Below are 22,895 nucleotides of genomic sequence, written 5' to 3'. Positions count from 1 at the left end.
CCAACCACTTCAAATGCTTCTGCTGCTACATCCAGTGAGATTAGGATTGAGAACTGGCTGGGGAATTTGTCACCAAGGAGGTCACTAGTAAGCAATCTCACAAGAGCTGTTAATGTAGCATGGAGGAGGAAAAAAAACAACTGCAGTGGATCCAAGACAGAGAGGGAGTACTGGTGACCACAAATAACAACTCTTGAAGAACACTAGCTGAAGAAAGATGTGCTATTGGGATAGGTTTGCTTGTTTTGAAAGATGGGAGGGACTTCCCTGATGGTGCAATGGTAAAGAACCCACCTTCCAATGCAGGGGATGCAGGTTCAACCCCTGGTCAGGGAACTAAGATCCCACCTGCCAGGGGGCAACTAAGCCCACGCACCACAACTACTGAGCTCATGCGCCTCAACTAGAGCCCTCTTGCCACAAACTACACCCACTAGAGCCCACACCCTGGAACCTGCACATCACGACTAAAGAAGAGAAAACCCGCACGCCACAACTAGAGAGAAGCCCACATGTCACGATGAGCCCATGCGCCACAACAAAAGATCCCGCATGCCACAACTAAGACCTGATGCAGCCAATAAATAAATAAATATTTTAAAAAATAAAGATGGGAGATATTTCAGCATATCTATATGCTGATAGGAATAATCCAATACAAATGGGAAACACTGATGAGACAGCTCATTGGCAGGCAGGAGAATGGGATAAATCCTGAGGCAAAGCAAAGTCCCTGACAGGAGGGGGACAGAACCAGGGGTGAGAGAGGTGATGGTCACAGCACAGTAGGAAATGTATAGAGTCTGCGTACAGATGCGAGGAGACATACAAAAGTTTTCTCCTGATTGCTTTCATTTTTAATACACAGGAAACAAGGTCATCAGCAGAAAATGAAGAAAAGAGGCACTAGAGGTTTGAGGAGAGGTGTAAAATTGTCAGGGGACTGGCAGAGTGATTCAACCAGGGACTGATTGATACTATGATTAAAGGACTGTGGACAGCACGAAGGACACTCCTTGGCCAACACGAAAGGAGAACAGGTCAGCACAGGTATGTCTTCCTCAATTCACGCTCAACTGCCAGGTATCGGCTGGACTAGATGGAGAACTGGATTCGGGGGGTTGGTGGTTACCAAGTAAGTACATGAAGGGAGAGGTGCTAAAAGAGAACTGAGGCTTTATAAAAGGAAGAAATTTTAACAGTGGACTATGGATTCAAAGCAGGATAAATAATTGAGGAAATGGAGGAAGGAGGGGTTGGGATGCTAAAAAAGGGAGTAGCAGCAACGGACTGTACAACAGGTCCCAGACACAGAAGTAGAGTTCAAGTGGGGGTGCTTGACATTAGGAACTGGAAAGATAGGAAACTGAAACCCCGATGGAACTCTTGAAACTGTGTTCTGTGAAATAATCTTAATAAAGTACAGGCAGGTCTGGTTTAAATGTAACAGAACTACCTTAAAGAGTAAAGCAAAACCTCTCCCAGGCACAGTGAGCCTGCAAATGAGTGCAACTAGAAGCCTAAAGGACTGGAGAAGAAGAATTATATCACAGGAATTATAGCTGGAGGTTCCCAGACATGGAATCCCCAAGAAAACCATTTCCAGCACTCCTCCAGAGTCAGCTTTAAACAACCTGTCCAACTCAGAAGGCACAGCTGCCAGATCACAATAGGAGGAGCCACATTAAAACCATACCTTTTCCCCCAATCCTCTTTCCCCACTGAACTGGACCGTGGACAGGTGAATCTGACAGCATACTAAAGAGGAGCTGGCAAAGTAAAAAAGAGAAGCCTCTCAGGACTCTTCCTCCAAAGCAGGCTTCTTGCTCTGAAGCAGTTCTGAACTACCAAAAAAAAGTTCTATATTGTGTAAGAGTTTGAACACATTATTATTCTGAACTGCACCTTCTAATGACTAAAATAAGCCTATTACTGACAAATGAGCACAAGACTTTTTACCCCTAAAATTAACTAGAAAAGTTATCTGGTCTTCCTAAGAGCTGGAAAGTCAGGGAAAGACAATGTACAGGGAGGCTTTGAAGGTACACTGAGAGAAAGAAAGCTGTTTTCTGCTTAAACCCTTATCAAATCCCATCCATTTCAGTTCCACAAATATCCATGGGCTCCCACTATCTATTAGGTGCTAAATATACACAATGCTGAATATACAAAAAATTCATTTTTGCTTTATTGAGCAAAAAAGTGAAAGTAGATTAAGTCGAATGAAACAAAATGATTTTGGTTTAGTACGAGATGCTTACAAAATTCAATCCTAAAGATTTAATAAGAAATCTTAGTTTTCTCCTTTTCTTGGAATTGTTTTCGTATTTTTCTAACTTTGTGAATTACAAGCTTAAACACATTTAAAATCAATACTTATTTGTTAATAAATTATAATAGACTAAAAAAAAGTCTTACCATGAATTTCTAAGTGAGTAAGCCACAAGATGGAAATAGTGCTCATCATTCAATCATTTTCAAACACACCTAAATTTAACATGGAGTTATCTAATGCTTTCTAGGAAAAAGAGGGAGTTTGTTTTACTATAATCCATTTTGACTAAAATAGGTTTGCAGGTATTTAATGGTGTCATGATAAAGACAACTCATTACCAAATTTTTTGGCTTTCAGTTCAAAAACTCCCTTTGGATGGGGTCCCAGAGCAGTTTCAGCTAAGTCTTCCTCTGTTCATTATTTGTTAGTATTATAGAAAGGTTCAAGTATACTTAAGCTTTGAACTGAGGCAGAATGCATAAAGTTAATAATTAATAAGTTAAATTCCAAGTTTTTCCAGGTAGTATGAAAAAAAATCAGAATAAATGCCCTCACCTAACTATTAAGGGTAAGTACATGTGTCCCTCTAAGACAGATCTAAAACTTTATTTATTAACATTTAACATTCAATAAATGTTAAAATATTACTTTCATGAGAACTGAGATTAAGAACACTGAAACAGATGAAAACTAATATGCATCTGCAACTGAGAGAAAAGTCTTAGGAAGCCTTAACAAAATAACCCAGACTCATCCTAAAGCAGATGAGAAATCTAAACACTTTCATGATAAAGAGAGATAACTGGGACATAAAAACATAATAGAAACCTATCTTACTGAATAAATGTGAGAAGTCAGTTTAAAGCATTTTACAACTGTTAATTAATAGTCTTTCACAATCTATACAGACAATATGGGCACAGCTACAATATGTCAGACCAGTATCATTCTTAATCACTTTATTAATTACATCTGATAAAGGTCACGCTTTCTAAATTATTCTAAAGGATATTACAACAAAAAAAGACAACCAGCCCCAACAATAAACACACATACCCTGATGAAGAAAGCATAAACACACTTTGAATATTCCAACAATTATAAAATGGAATGATCCTCGAATTTATTCAGCCTTAAAACATTATGAACTACTCCAAGGTAGGAATAATGCCTTGAAAACACGGTATTTTTTTTAAAGTACAAAAAATAAAGAATCAAAAAAATAAATAAAGAAGTCATTACAGGTTCTAATTTCTTGGAAAAATTACTTTAACATGTGTTGACGCTGCTGACTGTCAAAAACCCTGATGAAATTCTTACCCAAATAAAATATGCCAAGCACTTTTTATTCAACATAAGGCTTACACTGTTCTAATCATCACTATTACATTTGTTATTAGGTTTCTCATCAACAGACTACAAGGAACACACAGGTGTACGCTATCAAGTCACTCTTCCTACAAGAAATATATATTTAAAGAAAAACTATCACAACTCTCTACCACTAAGATTTAAGGGATTACTTTCCTTATTCATAGGAACCATAAAAAACTATTAGTAAGTGTAAAAATCTTTTTTTTAATGACATTTTGCAGTTTATTTTTATTTTATTTATCTTTGGCTGTATTGGGTCTTCGTTGCTGCACGCAGGCTTTCTCTAGTTTCGAGGAGCGGGGGGCTACTCTTCGTTGTGGTGTGTGGGCTTCTCATTGCAGCGGCTTCTTTTGCTGCGGAGCCCGGTCTCTAGGGCGCAGGCTTCAGTAGCTGTGGTATGTGGGCTCAGTAGTTGTGGCTCCCGGGCTCTAGAGTGCAGGCTCAGTAGTTGTGGCGCACAGGCTTAGTTGCTCCGCAGCATGTGGGATCTTCCCGGACCATGGCTCAAACCCATGTGCCCTGAATCGGCAGGCAGATTCTTAACCACTGCACCACCCAGGAAGCCCTAAAAATCTTAAAGTTCTATTTGAATGCACATATCATCTTCAACAATGCATAAGCAGTTAACAGGTCAAAAGTGTCCACCTAAATTCAAAAGTTAGGGGCTTCCCTGGTGACGCAGTGGTTAGGAATCCACCTGCCAATGCAGGGGACACAGGTTCAAGCCCTGGTCTGGGAAGATCCCACATGCTGTGGAGCAACTAAGCCTGTGCGCCACAACTACTGAGGCCGCGTGCCACAACTACTGAAGCCCACGTGCCTAGAGCCTGTGCTCCGCAACAAGAGAAGCCATGACAACGAGAAGCCCGTGCACTGCAATGAAGAGTAGCCCCCACTTGCCACAACTAGAGAAAGCCCGTGAGCAGCAACAAAGACCCAACACAGCCAAAAATAAATAAATAAATTTATATATTCAAAAGTTATCTGTAAAAAAATTATTAATCTATCAATACATTTTCCTGTAATGATCAAGACTGACTTTGGAGCGCATTAATTTGGACTTCTGAAGAATTCAAATAAGTACTTTTTATCATATGTAAATAAGATACAAACAGACAACACAACCTTACGTTCAGAATTAATAAGTGCAATACTACAAATCATCCTCTTTTACTGTTTACTAAAACAGTTTTACCAGTTTTAATACTAGAGGTAAAATTCAGATATAGAACTACAAATCACTACTAACAGTTCTTCACTTCTCAGTACTATCAAGTCAATACTCCATTTGTAAATGATGAATAAAAGGTCAAAATAAAATTTCTGAAAAGGTGCTTTATTTAAAAACACTTCTTATAGAAAAGGAATCCACTGTTTCTCTTAGGCGATTTTTAACAACAGAACATGTTGTACAGCAAAGATTATTTACAGAAAACAGAACATTACTTTTCAATAAATACACTGTACCAAAAACATCTAATACGGGAGAGAGAATAAAAATACTAGTTTGTTAAACTTCTTCCTCTCTTCATTTAAAAAAACAGATTTTATTAAACTGACAATATGAAAACGTAACCCAATGATCTTAGCCCTATAAAGTTACTTATTAACCTTTAAATAGACTGTTATGGATCTACACTTCCTGCTGTTCACCTGCCATCTTTCCCAATTTTAAATAGGCACTAGGGGTATAAGACAGTCTGTCCTTGCAACATCCATAATGAGGAACGAACTTCACGCTCAGGCTAAGAAAAAGATAATTGTGGGTTTTGTTTGCCCCTAGGAAATCAGCAGCCAGCACAGGTGCCAGCATATAATAGGTGCTTAATGAATATCTGCTGAGTAAGTGGTGAGGTTTAATTATATTACTGCAACATTAGCTTTCCTTTTTCCCTTAAAGTTCCCCCTTGCTCAAAAAGCAACTCAAGACCATGCCAGAGTCCCTCAAAAGCACATAAACTTCTTTATTCATAATGAAATGGAAAGCAGGGTCTCAACCAAACAGAATAGAAGCACCTCTTCTTTATCTTCTCCATTCTTTCAAAAGAAAATTAGATCAATATGGTTGATTTTTAGGAAACATCAAAATGTCTACCAACTTTCCTCAAAATGATTAATTTCAAATGCATTTTCTATGCTCCTAATATTGAAAATAACTGATTTTTCAACAGTATGTGTATGTTGCGTGAAAACAAAAAACAAGCATATAAGCCAAAATAACGTGTTTGCCAATTTTTTCCTTTAACTTGAATCAAGAGAGTATGTGCCTAAATTGTACTAGATATGAGATCAGCTTTCTCTGACGTTTCAAGATTCATTTTTTCATTCAAGTATTTTATTGAGCATCTACTTACTAAACGTCAGGCCCTTTAACAAAACGTTAATTTTGTAAACTGAACATTAGCATCAAATTCCCCTTCAAAAGCTTATCACTCAAAATAAGAGCAGCTAAAGAGGAATCTCAGTGTTGTTTCATGTACACATTAAGTCAGCCCATCGAGGCTCCTCTTCACCTATTAATGCGGCATCACCGAGCCGCTAACTACCACACCCGTTACCAAAAATCACAACTAAAGCAGCAAGCGCTGGGTAAAACAACCTGTAAGAGTAGGACGAGTTCCTCCTCCGAGGTGGTCAGGGCTTTCTCTCCGGGGCCCAAAGTACCGCGGCGAGACCCGCGTGCGGAACGCGCCGGACGCCCCAGGCAAGAGTCCGGCTCCCGAGCCGGCGGTCCCCGCCCCTCCGAAACTCACCTGGAGGACCCGGGCCCTCTCCGCCTGCCCCTCGCGCCACCCTCCCGACTTTCAGACCTGCAAAGTTGGGGGGGAGGGGGCTCTTCATTTCCATTTTACAACGGGGGGGCGGTTGGCTCTCTCAGCCGCCCGCCTGTCTTGAATCCGGAACAGAGTATGTAACCATTTCCCAGAAGGAATGGAAGGAAAACCAAAGGCAGGGTCCGCATGAGGACCTCGCCCAGACCTGAAAATGGAGCCGCAGGCTCAGCCCACAGCCCGCAGCGCGCAGCGGGCAGGGCAGGGCCGCACTCGCCCTGAAGCCCTAGGTGGCGGGGGTTAGGGGCTTCGGGCCCCCGCCCAAGGGGCCCCGAGAGCAAGGTGGGAGGCCCAGAGCGCGACCCCGGCGGGAGATGCACTCACCGTAGCCTTTGTCTCCGCCGCTCGCTCCTGCCGCGGCCGCTCTCGGGGCCGGCTCCGCGGCTGCTGTCCCCCCACGCCCGCAGCTGCGCTCCCCAGCGCGCTCGCCGCTTCCTGGCCCCTCCCTCCACGCCCTGGCTCGCGCGCAGGCGGGGCAAGAGGCGGCGCGCGCTCCGGGAGCAGCGGGAGGGCCGCGCCGCCGCACAGCTGCCGCCACGCCGGCCCCGCCCCGTACCCTGCCTTGGGGGTGGACTCTGTTCCGCACCTCAGCGACGCGCACTGCCCGCGAGCTCCGCGGGCTAGAAACCCCTTCCCCGGCGAGAAGAGGGCAGAGAGCTGGGGTTGGAGTCCGCGCGGGAAAGAACGCGCCGGAAGATGGCGATCGGGGCTGGGTGGGAACGTTCGGGAGCCCCTCCCCACTCTCAGCCCGGCAGCCGGCAGCAAGACCTCGCGCCCCCTCCCCAGACGGCGCCTGCGCTGGAAGTGGGAACGCTCCCAGGCGGGCTAGGGTCGTGGCTGAGCCTTAGGACCAGCTGTCTCTCAGTAGTAGTTGAGAGATAGATGCCCTGAAATCACCAAACCACCCTCCCCCGTTTTTTAAATGGAAACGTCAGAATTGTTGAATCCGTCATTACCTGGCTTAAGGCCGAGAACGCCCACATGGCATTTGAAATGTGTGAAATTACTCGTCTACTGGATCTCTGAGCCCTTACCTGTATATTTTATATATCCCAGAAATCAGAAACACTTAAGAGTGCGCTTATCTAGCAGTAGACCCTCCACCAAAATACCTACCATACTTGGAATATAATATAGTACGTCTTCCCCGTCTTGATTGATTATATGAGTGCAACATTAGTTTTCTTTTCCCGCTAAATTTAGAGTTAGGTCTCCCTTGCTCAAAAAGCAACTCAAAACCATGCCACAGTCCTTCTAGTTAGTTACTCAGGTCAAAAACTTGGAGTCATCCTTGGCTCCTCTCATTCTCTCCTCTTCACCTCCATTCTGTCAAGCATGTCTGTTGGTTGCGCCCTCAAAATAAACCAGAATCAGACCACTTCTCCCCTGAATCACTTTTCATCTGCTCTGGCCTCGAGTATACTTCGGTGGCCTACTAAATGGTCTACCTGCCCACCATTAACGCAGTCTATTATCAAAACAACAATCAGAATATCCTCCTACAAAAAAAGTCAGCTCCTGTCTCATCTGGTCAAAATCTTCCATTGCCTCCCCATTTCCTAAACTGTAAAAGCTAAGGTCCTTAGAGTCTGTCATACGGAATGAAGTAAGTCAGAAAGAGAAAAACAAATACCTTACGCTAACACATATATATGGAATCTAAAAAAAAAAAAAAAATGGTTCTGAGGAACGTAGGGGCAGGACAGGAATAAAGATGCAGACATATAGAATGGACTTGAGGACACGGGGAGGGGGAAGGGTAAGCTGGGACAAAGTGAGAGAGTGGCATTAACATATATACACTACCAAATGTAAAATAGATAGCTAGTGGGAAGCAGCCGCATAGCACAGGGAGATCAGCTCGGTGCTTTGTGACCACCTAGAAGGGTGGGATAGGGAGACGCGAGAGGGAGGGGATATGGGGATATATGTATATGTATAGCTGATTCACTTTGTTGTACAGCAGCAACTAACACACCCTTGTAAAGCAATTATACTCCAGTAAAGATGTTAAAAAAAAAAAAAAAAAAAAGGTCTTCAGGGTTTCTACAAAGCCCTTGGATTTGCCTTTTGCTTTACTCCCTGACTCCAGTTGCTTGTATATTCCAGACAGGGACTTTGTGAGAGTTTTTTCTCTGCCTGTAACATTCTTCCCTGGTGTCCACCTTCACCTCTTTTAACTCCTTGATCCAATCTTACCTTAACAATGATACTCAGCCTGACCACGCTATTTAAAACTGTAACCACCCCAAACCCAACTCTCAGTCCTTCCTAACTTGCTTCTTCTTTTCTTCCCATGACACTTAAAACCTTGCAAAAATCTTTACAATTTATCTGTTGTATATTTATGTTTTAATGTCTGTCTTCCCCAGTAGAAGATGGGATTTTGTGTTTTGTTCAGCTGATGTATCCCAAGTGCCTAGAGTAAATGAAAACAATTTTAAGTCTCCTAGGTAATAAAAAGTGCAAAGCAACAAAAAATGACCAATTTTTTATTTTAAACTTCCTCTTGGTTCCACTTTCTATCAGTTAACCATAAGATCCCTATCTACATCATAACATAAGCATTTTGATTTTCTGGTTACTCTGAGTACAGTGATAACTTGACATTCAATGCAGTTTTTCTAACCATTGCTATCATGGTATTCTATTTCACTGAAGAAGACAAACATGATAAATTAGAGAAAACTTTCTGGTGTAAAACTCAAAGGCATTTTAATGCTAAAAATGTCCGTATGCTGTGATAAACCATAATGGAAGAATATAAAAAAAAGAATGTCTCTATGTCTATAACTGAGTCACTTTGTTGCACAGCCAAGACTGGCACAGCATTGTAAATCAACTCTACTTCAATAAAAAGAAAAAAAAATATTTTTTAAGTCCTATGACCAAAAAAACCCAGAAAATTTCTGAACTTGGTATATATATTTGTAATCCTTCCTTTGAATTACAAATGTAGTCATCTTGTGTGAATGCCTTAAGTAATAACATTTCCTATTATTTATTCATAAAAGTTAGTATTCATTACGTAAACATTTATTTCCAGATTTTTCATATTTTGTTTATAACATATCACATATGATTGAATACCTTAATAATATCTAATTTCAGTTGCTATAGCTATTCCTACATACCTCTTGCCAGTAGAAAAAAAAAGTCAATTAAGAAGACAATTCCATTCAATCAAAGGATACGTTTTGTATGAAAGTCTGTGCATATAGTTATTTGTTCAGTATAATACTTATAGCATAGTCTCTTTACATACTTAATTTATCCTTTCTGATTTAAAACTATTTAAGGTTACAGATGATCCCTTACAATCTGGATTATTTTTATATAAAATTCAATAGACTGCTTTTATTTAATTTTATATATAATTATTTTTATATAAAATTCAATAGCCTGCTTTTATTTTTAAAAGCTATTGACTATATATTTCAGTAATGTAAAAATATGGTTTGGGGGATTTCCCTGGTGGCACAGTGTTTAAGAATCCACCTGCCAATGCAGCGGACATGGGTTCAAACCCTGGTCCAAGAAGATCCCACATGCCGCAGAGTAACTAAGCCCATGTGCCACAACTACTGAGCCTGCACTCTAGAGCCTGTGAGACACAACTACTGAGCCCGTATCCCACAACTACTGAAGCCCACGCGCCTAGAGCCCGTGCTCTGCAACAAGAGGAGCCACCACATTGAGAAGCCTGCGCACCACAACAAAGAGTAGTAGCCCCTGCTTGCCACAACTAGAGAAAGCCCGTGCGCAGTAACAAAGACCCAACACAGCCAAAAATAAATAAATTTAACAACAACAAAAAGGATTAAAAAATATGGTTTGTAATTAATAATTACAATAATTGTAATAATACCACATAATAATTTTTCTGGACTCAATATTATGATGTGTCTGTACTGTCCTTAAAATTGTTACCAAGTAAAAACTTCTCTCAAAAGGACAGAGTAGAAAATAGTCACCGTTCGTAATTCAACCACATACTGCTAAAGTTAAATGCAACTGTTACAGTACAAAATAAAATGTCTTGCACCTTACTAGCCCACCAACAAGAGAATGATCTCAACAAAACTAACATGGCATATTTGTAACTTAACAAATGGAAACATTAACCAACATCAAGGACAACAGCAAACAATGTGTTGGTCTAAGCAACTGCTATCACTACTCACGAGCTCACACAGCTATCACACTTGCCTGATTATGCAATCTCTTACTTAGTTAAGTTTTCCTTTAAAATGTTTACAGCAAATGGATTTTTCCTAAAAGTATACTATTATTTTTTTAACTACTTTCCAAAATTCAGTACCAGCTACTTATCACATATAGGGGAGATGGTGTATAGGGTCAGAGCCTGGAGTTCAAACTCTGACGCAGAATTAGCTGGGTGATCCTGACCAAGGTTATTAATCTTCTAAACCTGTCTTTTCTTCTCATTTAATGGGACCATAGCAGTACTTATCTCCAAGAGTTGTTGGAAGAAATCAGTGAGAGAACTCAAGCAGAGTTCTTAGCCCTGGGCCTGGCACATGCTCAGTGCTGGTAAATGCTAGCTATTATCATTACACAAGCATATAATTAAGCTCATTGCCCTATATTTGTAATACTGAGAAAATGGCTCATAATAGGCCCCAAATGGGATTGTTTGAATTCTACATAAAGGTAGTATTATATGCAATTAAATGAACATTTTTAAAACAGCACTAACATTTCTTCTACCACCACTATGTGCCAGGCACAGTTCTAGGTAACAAAGGAAGCTAAGAGAAATAAGGCCCAGACCTAGAATGGCTTTACAGTTAAATGAAAAGTGACATACAGTTAGCAAATAACTGCTCTCAAAGTAGTATGACTGTACTTCCTTGTTTGTCAGGGACACTTCTTGTCCTGGCTTAATAGTTATTTGTGCCCACTTTCGTTCTCAGTATGTCCAGGTTTGGATAATAAGTATGTGTAAATTGCTTGGGGGTACAGAGAAGGAAATATAAGCTTCGTGTAAAGCTAAAGAGACTTAAATTGCTACTTGAAAGGAACATCTAAATTGGCCTAGTGGCCAAAAGAGGGAGGAAAGGCAGAGGGAAGATTTCATTTTTATTGTTCTGAGTCAAAACTACAAAGCTTTTCCATACTTGTTAAAAAACTTAGTAAATCCCCTTGACCAATGTTATATGAATTAGTTTGAGGACTTCGTATTTTTTCCTGAAGATATATCAGGGACACTCCAAGACACAAACAATAAAACATGCATTCATTTATTTATACAACAAATATCTATTGAGCATCCACTATGTATATGTGGTCTTCAGTGTGATAGAAGATACAAAAAATATTTACAAGACAGAATTAAGCAATGCAAGATCTAGTGGCAAACACCAAATGTCTTAGCTAATTAGTCAACGAGATAATCAGACACAGCACACAAAGTGTGATTTGGGGAGACAGAAAAATCAGGAAACACAGGGAACTTATTGAGAAAGGAGAAAATGCCTCAGAGGAGAACCACAGTCCATGGCCCTTCTGTGACTGAAGCAGCCCAAGGTAGGAGAGGAACCTAAGTCAAACTCTGCTTTACACTCTTACCCAGAGCTGACCCTTGCTGCTCATCAAACCACAAATATTCACTGAATGCCTGCTGTTTGCCAGGTAGCATACCAAATGCTGTGGGAAAACTTAGTATAAAGCATGGTCTTTGTCCTTAATGAAATGTCACACAGCAACATTTGAATAATTAGACACAGTAGCCTTATGAATGCAGTTGAGGGGATCACTGATCACTGTATTGGTTTCTTAGAGGGAGAGGAATTTGAGGTGGGTCTCTGGGAAGAAGAAAGTGGGGTCTGTGTTTTCTGAACTGTGGATTGCACATCTCTGGTGGTATGGGGGATGACTTTAGGTAGCACACTGAAGAGGGGTGGGGATGGGAAGGAAGAGGCAAAGTAGTTTGGGGTACATGCAGCTCGCCAAGCTTCAACACGTGGCCTGTAATATAACTGCATTGTAGCCCCTTAGCTTAAAACACAACACAACAAAAACAAACAGAAAAAGAGTTAGGAATTGTAATAAAAATGCCCCTGGGGACAATCAGAGAGGAAGAAAGGAGCCTTTTGAGAATCACTCTGCTATGTCAGGTTAGAGACCACAAGTGACTAAGAATTTTTCTTTCCTTTTTGTTTTTTTTCTTTTTCTTTTAGAGTTAACACCTATATATGGCAGGTAATTCAGATTTTCCACATATGATAGTGATAGAAGTTTCCTTTATACGTTTGTTAAGGTTAAAAATATGATTCAGCTAAAAGAAATCTCTCAAGTAAACAACAGAGGCAATAAAGAGAAAGGGGATTTGGCACTTTAGGGAACACAAAGCTTGGTGAGCAAAGGTTCAGTAATTGGCACATGAAAGGTGTGTTCCCAGGGAGAGCAAGAGCCACAATGGATTTTGAGCTGAGTATTGGGAGATTGGCATGCAAGTGTGGGGAAAGAAAGGGTTCAAAAGGCAGGTAACCTAGAGGGAGTGAAGTCTGCTACAGGCAGGGGAGGGTGCTCCTCCTGCACACTGAGGAAGCTCCTTGGCCCAGAGGAACCAGCAGAACTGGCCCCAGTGGCCTGTTAGGAAGCCGTTCATGGGGACTCCCATCTCTATGGTTTATCAGGGCTCCAGCAATACAGGACATGGAGGCTCCAACATACCTCAAAGTGCCTGGACATTGCTTCCTTTAAAACAGGTGGGACAGATATGTTATACCTCCTCCTAGCAGAGAGATCTACATGTGGCTTTCAGAAAGAAAGTATATGATGATTAAAACTGGGGGGTAAAGTTGAAGGGAAGGTAACAAGTCAGGAACCTTCACATCCATCCTCTACTTCTCCTCCAGTAAGTGTTACTGTCTAATCATGATTCAGCTCTTCCTTTTGTCCCTATGACTAGCTAAGCTAAGCAGCTGGGAAGACTCTGACAGCTTGCTTTCTGCCACTATCTCTGTGGTGGTATACATGCCCTGTATAATCCCCAGGACTGTAGCAGGCAGAGAACTGAAAATGCACCACCCACTCCCCCCAGTATCCCATTCCCTAAACCCTGGAACAATTATGTTATGTCATAGTTGACCTTAAAATAAGATTATCTGGGTGCCCCTGAGCCCTTAAAAAGCAGAGAGTTTTCTATAAATGGGGGCAGAAAGAGAAGCCAGAGAGATTCAAAGCACGAAACAGATTCAATTTGCCATTGCTGGCATGAAGATGGGAAATGGGGCACGTGACAAGGAACACATCCAGCTTCTAGAAGCAGAGAGTAGCCTCTGGCTGACAGCCAGCAAGGAAGCAGAAACCTAAGTCCTATACCCATAAGGAACTGAATTCTGCCAACAACAAAAAAGTGCTTTGAAACAGATTTCCCTCCCCCCCGCCAAGGTATCAAGATGAGAACTCAAACTTGCAGGCATCTTGATTTCAGCCATGTGATAATGTGAGCAGATAATTCAGCAAAGCCATGCTGGACTTCTGACCTACAGATAATATGAGCTAATAAATGGGTGTTGTTGTTGTTGTCGTTTTAACATCTTTACTGGAGTATAATTGCTTCACAAGGGTGTGTTAGTTGCTCCTGTACAACAAAGTGAATCAGCTATACATATATATATATCCCCATATCTCCTCCCTCTTGTGTCTCCCTCCCTCCCACCCTCCCTATCCCACCCCTCTAGGTGGTCACAAAGCACCAAGCTGATCTCCCTGTGCTATGCGGCTGCTTCCCACTAGCTATCTATTTTACGTTTGGTAGTGTATATATGTCCATGCCACTCTCTCACTTTGTCCCAGCTTACCCTTCCCCCTCCCCGTGTCCTCAAGTCCATTCTCTATGTCTGCATCTTTATTCCTGTCCTGCCCCTAGGTTCTTCAGAACCTTTTTATTTAGATTCCATATATATGTGTTAGCATACGGTATTTGTTAACGGGTGTTGTTTTAAGCCACCAATGGTAAGTTGTTACAAGGTAATAGGAAACTAACACAACCCTGTCACTGAATTAACCCTTCTCTAGACAGGCCTCTAGCCTCAAGAGTGTATGAGCTGTCGCTCTATTGTCAATCCACAGACAAATGGATCAATTCTCAGGCATTAGTAAATAAGCCTGGGTCATTTATGATTATGAGGAGGGGAATCATGGGAAAAGACTGGAATTCCTGATAATTTGGCTTGTGAGGGACTTACGTTATTTTCATTTGGGTAAAAAAGGAAATATGACCCTATTTTGAAGTAACAGGCTAGTGAGACTTCACGATCGTGGGTGTTATTAGAATTTCAGGGTCTTCCCTGGTGACACTATGGTTAAGACTCCGCGCTCCAAATGCAGGGGGCCCGGGTTCGATCCCTGGTCTGGGAACTAGATCCCATACGCATGCTGCAACTAAGAGTTTGCATGCCACAACTAAGGAGGCTGCCTGCCACAACTAAGACCCAACACAATCAAATAAATAAATAAATATAAAAACAATAAAAATTTCAGGTAGCATAAGGCAAAGGAAAGACAGAGGAAAGAAAGTGTTCTTCAGCAAAAAGAGAATGATCTCTAGTGACAAGTGGATATGAGTATGTTTTGCAGATTGCTAGCTGTCTGATCATGGACTTGTAGGAAATTTTCTTAACCTTTTTGAACCCCAGACTACTTATCTTAAAATAGGGAAAACAACTATCTAATAAGATTTGGGGAGAATTAAATGAAATAGTTCATGTAAAATCTCAGCGCCTGCAGCACAGTAGACTATCAATAGTTTATCTCCATTACTAGAGTGGAATTTTTTTCACAACACCTTTGCAATGTTTCTGTGGTAAAAGTAGCCAAATTATAGCATATACCAAACCAATGCTATCCTACAGAAATATAAGGCATGCCACACTTGTACTTTAAAATTTTCTAGTAGTCACATGAAAAAAAGTAAAAATGTGAAACTAATAGCACATTTCAATTCAGTATACCATGTTTCAAGTGCTCAATAGCAATATGTAGCTAATGACTATAGTGTTATCTAAATAAATATTTCAATCAATTCTCCTTTACTCTTCGTTAATTCTAAAATAAACATAAATAGGTGATCAGTATATAATTACAGATGTATGAGAACATACATGCGCACACATTACCCTCTGGCACATACCAAACCCAGATGATTTGGGGTTTTGTTGTTGTTGTTATTTTACCATCAGTTCTTAGTTACAATGAGTCACACTTGAATCAGAGGAGCAGGGTGTAAGTGGTACGTGGGTTTCTAATTTTAAATTCGAAAACATACCACACATCAGAGCTACATAGTCAAAGTAAAGCAATACCGGACAATCATGATAGCTAGGTTAAAACAAAAACCTATCTTGCACAGAAGAATACTCTCTGATTTTTAAAGTAACTTTAGTAAAAGATTATATATTTATTTCCTTTGCTTGTTCTTTGAAGACATTGGAGTAGACTTTTGGATTCTACAAAAGCTTGTTTTTTTTCTTTCTATGTCATTATCTCCATTATGTGAGAATGAGGACTAAAGCAAATCAGAACTATAGAAAATAGGAGCAATGCACAGCAGTCACTAAGGACTCACACAAAATGTGTGACACTTCTACTAGGATCTTCAAAGATGATTCAGACAGTGATCTTGCCCCTAGAGTGGATACACAGAAAAACATAGGAGACACGTATAACACAAGGCAGAACACTGAAAGAGAATGAGAGATACCAAAAAGCATACCACAAGTATTTGTAAGAACAGAATTCTTTTCGGTGGGGATTAGGGAGGGTTTCCTAGAAAAGTATCCTTTGTGAGAGGTTTTAAAGAATGTTCTTTAAATGATGGTTAATAGGGCTCAATTCAACAGATATTGTTTCCTACCTACTGTGTGGCAGGCCCCATTGTAGGCAGTGGAGATTCAGTAATGGAAGTCTGCGTTTAAGCTGTGGATGGGGGTGAAGAATGGTGAAAGACAAGTAAAACCAGCAATACAGCTTTCTGGATTCCAATCACTTTTTCCACCTTATGTTACCTCTGACATCCCTCTGCCTCTGAAGTCTTCTGAGGGTCTGCCTCTTGTACCCACAAACGACTTCTTATCTCTTCTCTGTTTCTGACCTTTCATCTAGAATATGACTCTTGGTCTTATCTTGTTCTCAGATCAGCCTGGTTGTAGGATCAGGGTTTCATTCTTTGACCCTTACCCTGCAGCCACACGCACACTCTGCCCACCTCCTGTTCCAGCTCTAGCTCTAGTCAGGAAGCTACAGAATCAAGAAGCTGCCACCACAGCTTCAGGCTCCAGCATTACTCTGGTATAAAGAGGAAGTTGGGCACAGTTTACTAAGTATTATCATAGAGATAGTTCTAGTGGAGAACATTTGACTCAGCCTGTGAAGATCCAGAAAGGATTCCAAAAAGAGCAGATGCTTGAGAGGAATTATCCAAGAATGAAAGGAAGGATGAGATTTTTTGGCATAGAAGAACAGCATGTACAAAATCAGGGAGAGGTGAGAGTGTGATGCTCTTAGGGAACTAGAGAATGAGTGCCGGTCAGAGAAGGATCTTGTGGGCAGGGAGAGGAAATGATTCTGGACCTGCAGAAAGAGACTATATCATGTTAAGGAGTTTGGATTTATTTAGAAGATGATAAAAAGTAGAGCAGAAAGACAAACTGCATTAATGATGATGCTTTAAAAGAATAAAGTTTATATATGTGGACATATCATCAGTGTATCATACATAACTTTTGAATTTCAAGATATTCTTGTTTTGATAACTTCCTTGATAAGCTCCATGTAGCATTCACTCATAAAGTGTAGTATGTGAAAACCAGAAATGGAATTACAGTACCTACATGATTATTTCAAGCTTATCTGTTTGCTTTTAATAATAAATCATCAGTATTGTGGAGGCTGATTACTTTCTGGTTAATTTTCCATTAATCTGAACAGTTTTCATTATTAACTACGTTTATCTCCTTCTGAATAATAATTGCACACACATGAAATTCAGTGGTCAATGTCAATTCCATGAGTCACTCTGCTATTCATGTATTATCTCCTAGACGTTTTTTTCTTTTTTCTCTTCTATCACAATATAGAATTGCATATTCTATTCTACTAAAAAGTAGGTTAAATACAAATAGAAAAAGTATGAGAATCTCTTAAAAGAGAATGGTACCTTGAAAGAGAAAGGAAATTAACCTATTTGGGTTGGGGGGAAATGTTAACTTCTTAGCCATTTATCAAGTTCATGGGAATTTCCTAAATGGGGGAAACATGAAAGTTTTAAAAAAAATTTTTTAAAGTTTTTCTAGGGCTTCCCTGGTGGCACAGTGGTTGGGAGTCCGCCTGCCGATGCAGGGGACACGGGTTTGTGCCCCGGTCCGGGAAGATCCCACATGCCATGGAGCGGATAGGCCCGTGAGCCATGGCAGCTGAGCCTGCACGTCCGGAGCCTGTGCTCCACAACGAGAGAGGACACAACAGTGAGAGGCCCACGTACAACAAAAAAAAAAAAAAAAAAAAGTTTTTCTAATCTTTTTTTTTTTCTTTATTTGGTTGCACTGGGTCTTAGTTGTGGCTCCAGGACTCCTTAGCTGCAGCACATGGGCTCTTTAGCTGTGGCATGCAAACTCTCAGTTGTGGCATGCATGTGGGATCTGGTTCTTTGACCAGGGATTGAACCTGGGCCCCCTGCATTGGGAGCACGGAGTCTTATCCACTGCACCACCAGGGAAGTCCTGTAAGTTTTTTTTTAAAAAATAGTTACCTTTAATAAAAAGAGTGATCTCTGCTGTGATTTCTTGGATTAGAAAAGTGAAAGAATCTCAAAGGGGTTAATTACAGCTTCCTGCTCCACGCAAGACCTGCCCAACATATTCTTTTGCTCATCAAAATTATTCAGTTCTATTTTTATATTCCATTAATTGATAAATATTAAATCAATAAGAAAGATATACAGGGCTTCCCTAGTGAAGCAGTGGTTAAGAATCTGCCTGCCAATGCAAGAAGGGACACAGGTTCAAGCCCTTGCCTGGGAAGATCCCACACACCGCGGAGAAACTAAGCCCATGCACCACAACTACTGAGCCTGAGCTCTAGAGCCTGCAAGCCACAACTACTGAGTCCACATGCCACACCTACTGAAGCCTATGTGCCTAGAGCCCGTGCTCCACAACAAGAGAAGCCATGACAATGAGAAGCCCATGCACCACAACAAAGAGTAGCCCCCTCTCACTGCAACTAGAGAAAGCCTGCACACAGCAACAAAGACCCAACGCAGCCAAAAATAAATAAACAAATAAATAAATTTATAAAAAGAAAAGAAAGGTATATAAAGTATTAAAATAAGTCATCTATTTGTTAAGAATTCTGATAAGCAGCTATAATATTATTTTTTCACTTTGTTTTTACATAGTTTTAGGCATCCCTATATATTCTTTAAAAGTGCATTTCTAAAATTAACAGACTTCTTTTTAGTAGTTTTAGGCTTATAGAAAAATTGACTGGAAAGTACAGAGTTCCCATGTAGCCCTTATCCCCCACCCCACAGTTTCCCAGTTATTAACAACTTACATTAGTGTGGCATAATTGTTATGAATGGTATTTTTTCAACAAAGTTTTAAACTTTCCACCAGATAGTTCTTGGATATCTTATGTTAGATTTACTCCTAGACACTTGATATTCTCTAATATTTCTATAAATAGTTTCTTCTCTTTAATTGTATTTCCAGTTGTTTGCTGCTAGTAGTATTGATATATAGGAATGCAACTCATTTTTGTCTTACATAGGACATTTTGTTAATTTTAGGTTATTTTGGGTTGTCTATGTAAACAATCATATCAACTGCAAATATTGACCGTTTTGTTTCCTCCTTGCCAATCCATATGCCTCCATGCTACTTAGGACCACCAGTGTAAGGTTTAATAGAAGAAATGATAGGGGAATCTTTGTCTTATTCTTGTTTTTAAAGGGAATGCTTCTAATATTGTCCCACTTAGAATGATGTTTGCTTTAGGTTATCTACAGTATTCTAATCAAGTTAAGGAAGATGAGAAATATATATATAATTGGTATCCTCAAAGATACAAACCCTTCCCCCACAAAATGACCATCCTAACTATTTAAAAGCATAAATCAAGAAAACTTTTTTCTCCAGATAAAAGGTAATTTGACTATTATGAATCAAATAATATGAGACATATCCTAGCAAAAAAGTTATTGAGAATCAAAGAAAAAGAAAGAAAACTTTGGTTTGCCAAATAAAAGTTTAAGGCACAATAACTGTGTCTCAGATTTCCCCACAGCCCTGATTACAAGTCAGTAAAATAATGTCCTCAAGAACTCAAAGTCCTCATGGAAACAAAGTGTGAGTCAAGAATTTTATGCCCAGTAAATTGCTTTTCAGGTATAAAAGCAATAGAAGTATAATTCTAAATATAGAAGAATTTAGAGAACATAATATCCATGTTATTCTTGAACAAACTACTCGAGGATTTACTTTCAGTCACCTGAGAAATAAATGAAACCATGGCAAAAGGACAAAGTATGCAATACTGAATTCATTTGACAGTGAGAACAGAACAATATAAAAGTTTTGTGGTTAAAGAACAAAATGTAAATGTCATAAATTCTGATGTTAGAGGAATACTACTTCTAACAAAAGTTGGGGTCTTCTCTGGTGGTGCAGTGGTTGAGAGTCCGCCTGCCGATGCAGGGGACAAGGGTTCGTGCCCCAGTCCAGGAAGATCCCACACGCCGCGGAGCAGCTGGGCCCGTGAGCCATGGCCGCCCGTGAGCCATGGCCGCCCGTGAGCCATGGCCGCCCGTGAGCCATGGCCGCCCGTGAGCCATGGCCGCCCGTGAGCCATGGCCGCCCGTGAGCCATGGCCGCTGAGCATGCGCGTCCGGAGCCTGTGCTCTGCAACGGGAGAGGCCACAACAGTGAAAGGCCCGCGTACCACTCACACGCACGCACACGCACACGCACACACACACACACAGAGTTGGGACAGGAAGGAAAAAAGGTAAAGACTCAAGCAATATATTTAAGAAAATTCATCTGGCATTGGGTTTTTGAAAAAATGTATCCAGGTGATTCTAACAGGCAGCTGAATTTAGGAACCACTATGCACTATGGGAATAATGATAGTTACTCTCCTTTTCAAGCCTCAATAGTCCATGGTAGTACACCAAACACTCTTGATTTCTACCAGTCTCAGGGCTGTTGAACAAGGAGACAGCAGTGTGTAACAATCTGTATATTAAATCTTGTATGAGAAAACTATTTTTTTCCTTCTTTGTGTGAGATATTATTTTAGTATACAATCTTGGCAAGAACAGGCTGTTCTTGACTATGAATCTGGCCAACTGTTACAGAAATCACCAACAAGAGTTACAATGAATAAATCCAATCAGTATGCCCTGTACCTGGAACATCCATATCAATCATGGAGACTGACAAAAGAATAGCAAGCACAGTAAGGACCAAAAATAAATTAGAAAACAAACAAACAAAAACCCAGAGATAACCACCTGTAAGCTCTGGTATCCAGCAAATTTAAGAATGCTTTCGGGGTCTCCTCTTGCAAGAAGAGGAGTTGGGGACTAACTAGTCCTTGTCCTTTCTTTCCTGTTCCTATAATTTTCTTACTCTGTTCTGGGTTTTCCCATCAGCCTATTTGCTTGTCTGTGGTTTGCTCCACAGAAGTAGCAAAATCCATTCCAGATATTTGTATCAGCCTATCAGGCTGGCTGCAATTTGGAGCCATCAGTAGTCAATTTCTTTTATATTTTCTTTGTGTACTAAAGGAACAACTCCAGCTGTCCCTTACCATGTTGTGGTCCACTCCCTGGTGAACTGGACCTGGACTTTTTATCATTATGCAGTGTTTCCCTATCTCTAGTAGTACTTTTTGTTTTAAAGCCTGATATTAAAGCTACATCAGCTTTCATTTGGTTAGTATTTGTATGATCTAACTTTCTCCATTCTTTTGCTTTCAACTTCAAGATCTCTGCTCAAAACAATGGGAGTTTACTGAATTCTAATTTAATAGCTATTTGGGTCAGTACATTGAATCCATCATTCCACTGTTTTCTGACTTCCGTTGTTGTTGGGATCTAACTTTGGCTCCTATAAAGGTTATACACTTCAGGTGTGAACTATGGCAGCAGACAATTCAGAACAACTGTTCCTAAATCAAAATCCACTTTCTCATGGGCTGAAATTATAAGCCTGCTGAGCTAAACCAGAAAAACAAATATGGTAGAAATGACTAAGTTCTGAGATCAGAATTGGCACATAATTTGTGCAGCTCTGTGCAAAATGAAAGACTTTTTGTTAAAAATTATTTTATTTAAAAAATGTATTTCATTTATTTATTTATTTGGGACATGCTGCACGGCTTGTGGGATCTTAATTCCTCAACGAGGTACCGAACCTCGTCAGTGGAAGCACAGAGTCCTAACCACTGGACTGCCAGGGAATTCCCCCAAAATTATTAAGAATATCAAGACAGTGGTAGCAGGACACTAAACCAAGTTTAGGGTCCTTCTGAACACGGGGCCTGTGTGACTGCACAGGTTGTACACCCATGAAACTGGTACTGTGTGAGATAGACTCTGCTTGTTGTGGTGATCTATTACTTTTCTGCACAAATGGAGCCATTTGTGCCATTAGGACTTGAGTGAAATTCAAAGAAGAAAGCTGATAGAAAGAAATGAGTCATAAAACTTTAGAAAGCAATCGATAACCTTCTTGCAAACATACACAGACTTCTCTAGGAAGAATACACAAGTGATTTCTTACAATTCTCAGCTATTGCTTTCAGAAGACAACTTACTCTAATTATAATAAATGAGCAGAAATGTCAAAGAAGTGAAGAGACTCATTTTTGCTCATTTACTACAACTATTACCACTTAGTAGAAGGTAGTACTGAGGCAGACGGAAAAATATTCCAGAATTCAATTCTGTTTTCTAAACATTTTCCCATAGCTACCACCCATCCTTTAGATTTCACTGTGGAAATAATAACTTGGATGAAAACAAGTATATACCAGTGAGTTAATAATAGTTGTGTGATATACACATGGAAGGGTATAAGCTACATTGCAATTTGGATACCTAATAAGATATCATGCTTTCATTAGGTTGGAAAAATGAACAGCAATAGTATATTCATTCATTCAACAATTGTTTAATGAGTGCCTACTATATGTCAAGTAGAGAACAGTAAAAAAATAACATCGTATATATATACATATATACATGTAGATATGTAAATGTATGTATCAGATATTAGTATAATAAGAAAAAAAAGCAGTTAAAAGGAATAGGAAGCAAAGAGGGGTTGAAATTTTAAAGGGGTGATGGTCAAGGCAGATTTTACTGGGAAGATGACATT

At 40.2% G+C, this 22,895-nt stretch overlaps 1 protein-coding gene across 6 annotated transcripts in view; it reads right to left on the bottom strand.

Moving 5' to 3' along the window:
- CDC42SE2 (CDC42 small effector 2) overlaps positions 1-7,138 on the bottom strand; it is a 111,582-nt gene extending 104,444 nt beyond the window's left edge. For 3 of the 6 annotated variants that reach the window (XM_060296172.2, XM_060296173.2, XM_060296175.2), the window contains exon 1: positions 6,805-7,138. The gene's annotated coding sequence lies outside the window, so the exon portion shown is untranslated. The remainder of the gene's footprint in view (positions 1-6,804) is intronic. The other 3 variants (XM_030869719.3, XM_030869721.3, XM_030869723.2) reach the window with 2 other exon arrangements.
- Positions 7,139-22,895: the final 15,757 nt, after the last annotated feature.

This window comes from Globicephala melas, chromosome 3 (genome assembly GCF_963455315.2).
Source record: "Globicephala melas chromosome 3, mGloMel1.2, whole genome shotgun sequence".
Classification (NCBI taxonomy): Eukaryota; Metazoa; Chordata; class Mammalia; order Artiodactyla; family Delphinidae; genus Globicephala; species Globicephala melas.
This window is presented reverse-complemented; position numbering and strand designations above follow the sequence as displayed.